Source organism: Egretta garzetta, unplaced genomic scaffold (genome assembly GCF_000687185.1).
Source record: "Egretta garzetta isolate BGI_Z169 unplaced genomic scaffold, ASM68718v1 scaffold154, whole genome shotgun sequence".
In the NCBI taxonomy this organism is placed as follows: Eukaryota; Metazoa; Chordata; class Aves; order Pelecaniformes; family Ardeidae; genus Egretta; species Egretta garzetta.
Window position 1 is genome coordinate 4,320,208 of NW_009259600.1, and position 9,449 is coordinate 4,329,656.

Sequence of the window (9,449 nt, forward strand, 5' to 3'; positions counted from 1 at the left end):
TTGGCAATCAAGAGCTATATCGCAAAGGCAACACCTTTACCAAAAGGCAATGCCCATATCAAAACTGGTGATCTAATCTTCTTGTGCTCAAATTATTACATTAAGTCTATCATTAATATATTTACTGTACGTTTTGTTTGTCTAAGTACCAGTTTGGGGATGAAAAGCAAGGAGATGCAACTCAAGTCACATTTGTGCACTATGAAGGATGGGATAAAATGTTGACCTTGCTTTCAGCAGATTTATGCTGAATTCAAGTAGTATCAATTAGGTAAATGTCCAGTGATAGGAAAGACTAATGTGACCTAAAGAAAAAGGCATAACACAGGAGGGGCAATGTCAGGCATAGAAGGAGGATGTGTAGAGGAGAGGGTGGTGGGAAAGTGTCACAGGCAGCCAGGAGAAGGATAAGATTTGGAGGTTGTGACTGTAAAGATGTAGTCAGGATGGTTAAAAAATAACAAAACCAAAGAAGATCTTATCCACTTGGAGACCTGCTGGTAATTGTGTAGCGTACTTAAATTTCATCCACAAGTTGCTGCTTGTCGGCTCATTAAGTCAATCCACTTGCTTTTCTAATTGCCTGTATTGCTGATGATAAGCATGTAAATGTTTTGTGGCAATATTATGTGACATCTACTTACCATTGTTTAAAATATGATCTAGCTCTGAAGAAAATGTGATTAATGAGGCTCCACAGCTCTTTTGAAATTTCTTTTGTTATCATTACGAAAAACAGAATTATAATTTTTAGAGAGATGTTCGTTCCACATGAACTTTAAAAAAATATGCAACAAACAGTCTGATCTGGATGGTTCAGGTAAATTTAGCTGGCGTGAGTGAGTGGCTGGCATGTGACACAACTTGCTACGTGGTATTCCAACAAATTTCTTTGGAATTTTCTCTTTAAAGTCACCAATAAGTCCATTGCTTGTTCTTAGCTATCTGATCTTCAAAAATTGTACATTAGTTAAGAAGTCAGATGTGTTCTGTGAAGCTGGTCACAAGATACTGACTTGACTGTGCATGAAAAACATGCTGGAGATAAGCTGTTTGTCTTTCTGCCTAATAACGAAAGGTCCAACTCTGTAAATTTAGTTAAGCCAAGCTATCTGGAATAGGAATTCAGTTTGCTTTAAAAGCCACTTTCTGAAAAGATTCATTTCCTAATCTATAAAGGGGAAACGGGCTCTTTTGGGATTAGAAAACATTATCTTTTGGGGGGTTTGCAGGATTATGTCTCCACTGTGTGAACCCAGTATTCACACAGAGTTGTGTAATGGCAAAAGTATTTGGCTGGAACAGCCAGCTTTATGATTGACTGATGATATTCTACTGAAGAAGATCTAAATGAAGATAACATTTTCGAAAGAAAAATATTGCTGGCACTTGACTACCTGTTCTGTACAGCATTTATTCGCACTTGTCAACTAACCAAAATAAAACCTTTAATGCTGCCAATTTGTGACCTTCTTTGCTGTAAAATATTCTGTTACTAAATCAGCACTTCTCTGCTGTCTGTGTTTGTCTTAAACCTTTTTGTGAAACAGTATCTACCGCCTTAGAGCCATTTACTGCTCTTGCTGTGTACGCAATGAGAGTTCTGTGCAAAGATCAAGGGGACATTAGGTGTAGTTACATCCAGGTGATAGTGATGCAGGGTTTACTTTAGGGTTGCTCATTTATTAGGATACATTTTGTGTGTTCTTACTGAAGGACAGCTCAGCGGTATTGGAGCCTGAACTCATTGTTCTCAACATTTAAATGCTTTTTACGCTGAATAGTTAGGATGAGCTGGGTAAATGTTTTGAGGTTTTTTAAGGTAATGAGTTAAAGACACATGAAACTACAGTTATGTTTTACCAGCTCAATACAGCCATAAACTGTAATGCCTGATTTATCCTGATGAAATAATGAGAAGATGTTAACATTTCTCAGAATAATCTGTGATGAATAGGAAGTGTTTTTGCCTATGGCTATATTGTGCTAGGGTCTGATTATATCAGAGCTCATAAATTATAAAGTCAGAAGGGACCACTGCGATCATCTGGCTTGGCCTCTTTTATAATACAAGCCATGGGACTTCCCTGAATGAATTCCTGTTTGAACTGGAGCACAAAGTTTAGAGAAGCAGCCAATCTCAATTAAAATATTTCCAGTGATGGAGAGCCCACAGCAACCCTTAGTGAATTGTTTCAAGGAACAACTATTCTTGCCCTTACATTTTTGTGCCTTATTTTTATTTTGAATTTGCCTTGATTCAGCTTCCAGCAATTAAATCTTATTATGCCTTTGTCTGCTAGACCAGCTCTCATTTATCAAAATCATATCCCTGCCATAGATACTTATGGTCTGTGATCATCTCATCTCTTAGCCCCTTCTTTCTTAAAATAACAGATTAAACCTTTTGAGTCTATTGCTATAAAACATGTTTTCAGAGTCTTTGATGAGTCCCATGGCTCTTCTTCATAGTCTGTCTAATCTATCAGCATCCTCTATGGATTGTAAACACCAGGAATGGACTCTAGTCCATCATGAGTCCTACTGATGCTGAGTGTGGCAGTCACATCATCATCTTCACTATTTGTAAGCGCTCCTGGCTATATACCCTTAGGATCCCTTCTGGCTGCAGTGCCCATGGAGAGGTTGTATTCAGCAGGTTACTGACCCTCAACACTCAGGGGTTAAGTCAAATTTTTAAATGCTATGAATAATTTAGAAGTAGAAAAAAATTATGGCAGAAGAAATTTTACTTTCTTTGTGTATGAACTAAATTATATCCAGACTGAACATAGCTGGACATGGGTGCAAGAAAGAATTTCCCTCACTGCCTGACTCTCTCATATGTGTCTCTATGTGGTTGTGTGCAGCAGCTTTAGTGCTTAGCAGAGCAAAAGAGTTGACCTTCAAGGGGCTCCACTCCACAGCAAATCAACTGCAGAAGGAAAGAGAAGTGAAGTGAAGAAAGCAGTGGCTCCTCCCAGCCGCACACCAGCAGCAGATCTCGCTTAGTGGAGCTGGGCCAGGAGGACAGATGCCCTCTGCCATCCCTTCCCTGGACACCACCCGTCCCAGGACATTGTAAGGAGAACATGGGGAGGCAAGGGGGTGCCTGGAGGCAAATTTCTCCAAATCCACATGACAGTGAAAGTCTGGGATCATTCAGTTCTCCAGCACGGGCAGCGAGAGAGTCAAGACAATTCAATAGCCTGGCAGTATTCCTTCAGCCTTGCACGCTGTCTTCTCTGACCAAGCACCTCCTCAAAGTCACTTTACACTTCATTTTGCAGTATGAGTAAGGATCCTCACACCACTTAGGACAATGTCATCAGTAATTTGTGACTTGCACAGGCAGATACGTAAACCAGCCGCTCACCCCAGGCAGATTAGTGAAGCTTGTGCTAAACCTTGTTCCTGTGCATAGTCACTGTTGTCGCATGAACTGTTCAGATTAAAGCTGATGCAGATATCACTGCTGATACCAGCATTGTGTTTACTGTGGCAGCATAGATGGGCCTTCAGCTCACAGATGTTATTGATATCAGGCAACAGTACAGGGTAAGGGTGGACAGGTTGTATTCAGTAAATTATGCCATGACAATGTCCCCATAGGGGATATATTTACAGTAATGTCCCATTTACTGCATTTATTTGAGATACCAAAATTAAGTGCAAATACTGTGGCCAATTTATGTGTTTAGCATTCTGTTACACACCCCTGAAGTCTTAAAGTCATTAGCATCATACATATTTTAATACACTCATCTCTCTCTTTCTCTTAACTGTGTGTGGGATCTCAGATATTTTCCTCAGGGCTTGGAGAGGTCTTGCTCCACACTGTGCTGTAGCACAGGGTCTTGGATATACCCCGTAGGAGTTTAATGGGTGTTTATCTTCTGATAGTGCCAGAAGGCTGTCTTGCACTCAGTCCTTCCGGTGGCTGTAGTTTCTCAACGTAGTGCTGATCATATCTCCGTCGAGGTAGATTTTAATATCCCTCATAGCAATGCCAATGTGCTGCTGTTGTAATAACGTCTCGGAGAAACACACACTTGCCCATTGCATTGAAGAATTTACTTCTTCAATGCCCTGAGTTCTTTCAAGATCATGGTTTGTCCTGGGGAGGTCCCCAGTTCCAACGAGGTCTCCTGGTTAGAAGGTAGTTAGGTTTTCAGTAGTAGAGAGTTCTCATCTTTTCATACGCACCATTCTTCCTCGTCCTCTCACCACCGCTAGTGGCAGCGACGCTGTGGCTATGGATGCAGAAGAATGCAGACAACGTTGTGTCTGGCCTCAGGATGCTGTTCAGGCTCTTGGTGCATTTCTTTATTCAGGAATGGCTGACTGTATCTGTTCCTTGCTTTTTGCAGAGATACAGTCTCACACTGTGTTCAGGTGATTGCAACCACCCAAGTTAACACACTCCTAGGTTAAGTTACTGCCTCTCAGTTGGGAAACAGTCTCAATTCACAATAGACAGCACAAAACCAAAGTAATACAAGCGAAGTTTGCACTCAGCTGTGACAGTGCTGTAACTTTGCATTCGCCTGTGCAAGAGATGTATGAATACTTACTGTGTAAGTAACTTGTAGCTCAAAAGCATAACTTCTTGCAGTGCATTTTCTCTAAAGGTCCATTTCTACTATGCTCCAAGGCCTGCTAGGGATGCTGCAGTTTTTCGTAGTCTCTTTTGCTGTTTGGACCACATTTCCCCACGTCTCACATCTGCTCACCAGGTTCCTGGATATCCTTGATATAGTTTGGCCAGTTTGTTGTGCCTCCGGCTCTCCAGATACAGACTTCTCTTCCAAAATGGCTTTGCTTTATTCTCAAGAGTTTCTATTTTCAGTCATCCAGCTGCCCTTACATACACTATCTTCTGTGCCCAATTCATCTTGATGGCTCCAATATTTTTGAGAGGCAAGCAAAGTTTTTCCCTGATGTCTGGCTACCCTGTCAGAAAGCTAGACACGAGCACTTGTAAATCTTTTTCTTGCAAAGTTCGTTTTCAGATATTTTCCAAATCTCTGCCTTGAAACCAGCTGTATAAGAATAAAAAAAAAAAAAAGGAAAACTATCCACTTTGCACATACATTGGGCAGAGGCCCACTTTTTTTATCCCTGGTTAAAAATGGTATATAGCTGGACTTTATAACTGTCAGAGTACTTCTTGCTCATTTACCCTATGTTCATGCTGCAGGACTGCTCTGGCTAAAAATTAATTCTGTATATACAGAAGTAGCCTCATTTTGCAGTGTCAAAAGCTTTTGTTAAAAGTTGTTTATGACTTTTTGTCCTTGAACATAAACATGCAACTGTATCGTGAGACACACTTCCCAGTGCATATTTTTATCCTATTGGTGAGAGTGACCTTGACGCAAAAGCTATGGGATATTTCTGTTTTCAGTGCAATGCCTCGATCCTGTTTCAATAGCATCATATTCTATGCTTGCTTGTTGGTTATAGTCATTACATTTAAACATGTGAGTTATGATTCCTGATAGATGTGATGGTAGCATCTTGTTGAAGCTATTTTCCTACTATAGCATCTTTCTCTGGTAGCTGCACCAAGGGTTTCCCACAAGTTCAAGAGTCTTGGAAGAAATATGAATAGATATAATAAGAGAAAGGAGAACAAATAGTGTGGAAAAGAATAAACATAAGTAATAAAATATATGTAAATAAGATTATGAGAATATAAAATGCGAATGTAATGGAAAAAGGCAGACAGCAGTCAGCCTTCCTTCCCTCTTCTGCATCTCCTCCTCCTGCCCGCCACCACTCCCTGGGAGTCAGATACTCGTCGTGTTGTCTCCACATTGAGCCCAGCAGAGATCCCCAAGCTCGTAGCGAGCCACGTCAGCAAGCTGGCATGGCACAGATCACTGCTGTGCAAATGAGCTAGACAGGGTCTGGCAGCAGGATGGCGTAAGGCAGAACTCGTTCGTTCAGGCACATTTCTGCTGCTTATCAACCCACGCCGGCTCAGGCAGAAGTTTCTTCATCAGCGGTGTAGACATGTCCTAGGCTCCTGGACATTATTTAACACATGAGACTAAACAATGTTACGGGGCTTTCTGTGAGTTCAGGCTTCAGGGACATTGCGTGTACCTGCTTTTTCGTACACATTATACAGGAGGAAGCCGCTACTACGCAGGTTTTAAACCAAAGCAGTATCAAGCCCTCAGCAAACTGCACTGGACGAGAGTCTGTTCTGTGGCATAAGTGGAATACAGGTGACCCAGCCTGGAAACTGCTTACCATAAGGGAAATTAGATGATTACTATAAAAAGGATGTGACATCATTTTATGCAAATAATAACTAGATGCTTAGAACATGGCTGGTATTTCATTCTGAAATGATACAAATGTTTAATTGATGGTTTAGTCCAATTGCTACCAAAGACTGGCCATGGTGGGCTGTAAGACCAGCACTGCATCTCAGAGTTGCTGTCCAAGTCTATCCTACTTTATATTCCTGCTTTATTTGTAAGACAGAAAACATTCAGGTTCCTGGGGCACAAGTAAGATGCAAGTCTTTCAACATTGCTCGCTGATGGACATTGACATCTTCCCTGGCTGGCATGACGAGCAAAGGTTACCTATGAACTGGTGGCCCTGGAAACATTTTGGAGTTCCTAAATTAAGGAAGCAACATATCCATATAGGAACCCCATGCTAAGTTTGGCTGTCACTACATATCACTTTCCTCCTCAGCTCCATTGTACCTCCACTTCCATCAGAAAGAAAGTTAGGCATCCTGTCTGCAAGAGAGCTGCCTTGTGTTTTAACCAGATCACCAGTTTCAATCTGAGGGCACACCAAACACCCACCCACCAGGATGTTTAAATGCAGTCTGAAGAGCTGAATAGTTCTTTTTTTTTTCTTGTAAAAAATTCCCAACGAAGCTGAGGAGCAAATTAGATTGGTATTAGGTTGACTGGAGAGCTTGAGAACAGCTTGAGGGCTGAAGACAACACGTGTGGGTTGGATCACGTGGTTTTGCTATGTGGTTGAGGCAGCACAGGGCAACAGACAGGTTCAATAAACTTCAGTCAAGATCTTGCTTTTAACTTCATCGGTGATCAACAATAGAAAGTCTCATGCGAGTTGAGAGGGTGTTGGCAAGGGGAACATTGCAGAGGCCAAGAGTCACAATTCTGAAGGGCTTTTGGCAAGGTACACTTTGAAACACTTCCTCCGTTTTGTCGCTGAGGAGCTGGTGTGTGCTACACGCCAAGGCTCTGGCTCGCCGGTCACGTAAACAGAGGGCCCAGCCAGGCTGAACCACGACCTCCGCAAGCGCTTGCCTTTCCTTCCCATGCGATGTAGATTGGAGATGTAGCTGCAACGCCGAGTGCTCTGCTGACCTTCAGTACATTAGGTAGACTTCAGAAAACTTCCAGTACAAAGGCTGGAAGTCATATCTCCGTATTGTCCTTAGCTTGGTGGGCAAGAGGAGGGGACATTACCTGGAGAAGAGTTGTAAAATATTTTTCCCCAAGTCCTGATAAAATCAGACTCTCTGAGGAACGTGTGAGCCTTTCTGTGCCACTTAGCCAGCCCTGAGAGGGATTGATAGCATTGTATTATTTATACCTCAGTCATTAGTCACATAAGAATTGATAATTACAGTTGTCCTTCCTTGTACTGCTTTGGGGAGCCTCACTTCTGTCATGAAACTGCTCTTACCTTAGTTTCTAGTTTCTTCCCTGACATGCCTGAGAGCAAGCAGAAAAGCATGCTATAAACACTGTCCTCTGAAAAGTCAGGTGAGCTTTTTCCTAAGACCAGCTAAGGATACTGGTCTAGGATGTTGCTCAGCAAGCTGCTACCAAAATCCTGCTTTCAGGAGTAAAAACCTAAAAACCCCTCTCCTGAGAGAACCAGGAGAGTTTTTCCAAACTGGAGACGCAAACCTTCTGCCCTACAACACTCACCCAACTACTTTTAGTCTAGCTGATACTTTATCACTCCAAACCTGAACTTCTTTATTTAAAAGTCACCTGAGGGTGACTCAATCAGAAAAGGAGCAAACACACGAGAAGGAGGTTCTGTGCACATGTGGAAAAACAATCTAGAAGAACCCGGGGTACATGTGCTGAAGAGAGGTTGAACATGTGTTTCAGTAGGAGGTTGTATTACAATTCCCACATAAATTGGGTCTGGCATAGAGCCTGTAAGTAGGCTTTGAATAGATTTGTGGAGCCTGCATGTACAAACACATATTGGGGAAATCTTCGTGTATCCACATATTTGTTTTACTTTTGAAGTGCTGGTGCAATGTGTGCACATCGGAGAGAATGAGAGTGCATGCGAGTGAAGGGAGAGAGAGGCAGCTTCTGTGGCTATGTCAGCAGAGCATAAATATATGATTTTTAGTGTGGGAAGAAGCTAGCATAGAAGACCTCTACGTGATGAAAGTATGATGAAAAATCTGAGTTAAAAGATGAATACAAAGAGAGTGCACGAAGAGTCAGAGGAAGGAGAAAGGGGAAACATGGTAAGAGAAGCTTCCCTCCTGGGCTTGCCTGAGATATTCCCATATGGTACAGGTGGGGTATAAACAAGTATAGGTGGGGTATAAACCTAAAGGGTGCAGTGAAGAGGAGCACCAGCTAAAAAAGGGGAATAGAGAGCCAGGGAGAAGAAGAATGGGGAGGTGAATAAAACAAAGCAAGGGCAGTCAGGAGAGAGGCAACAGAAGTGGAACAAAAGAAAAGCAGAATATAGAATATGAAGGACTTGCTAGGTAGAGGAAATGAAGTGACAGGCAAACTGAAAAAAGAGTAAACACCAGAATTTAAAAGGAGAAAATGAGTAGGAAATGGAAATACAACAAAATTTGAACAAGAAATCTAGAATGGTGGGAAGAAGCTAAAGGAAATGGTAAGGCAAGGTTGAGAAAAGTAGAAACAATGAACTAAGTAGAAGAAAAGCACAATAATAAGCCAGTGAGTAATTTTTTAAAGAGTAAGAATTGACTGAAGTCAGTGTCCATTTATTCATAGGTATTGTTAGGGAAGAGATGCGCAATATTTTTACATGAAACCGGGGAGGTTGGAAACAAATGTTTAGACAGGCACTCCCGCTGGAAACCAGATTTTTGTTTTCCTGAGGCCTTTTATTAACACACAGTTAGATCTCTGTAGCTAATTACGCTGCTGCATTACTGATGAGGTTATGCAGAGTATATTGACATTGAGAGAGGGCGGACAGGAGGCACAATAGGTTCAGTGATGTGTATATAAACATTTCTAGCTACACCCTCACAGGAAAAAGTTCCAACTCTCTCCACGCAGAAAACAACCCAAGACCTTTGAGAAAGCAATAGAGATAGGTCTAAGCCACAAGATTTTTAATCCTGCAACAAGACAGAAAGGGATGCTATGGAAATTAGAAACTGGGCTTAGTTTCTCAAACCCAACTTCTATGTGTACACCCCCCCC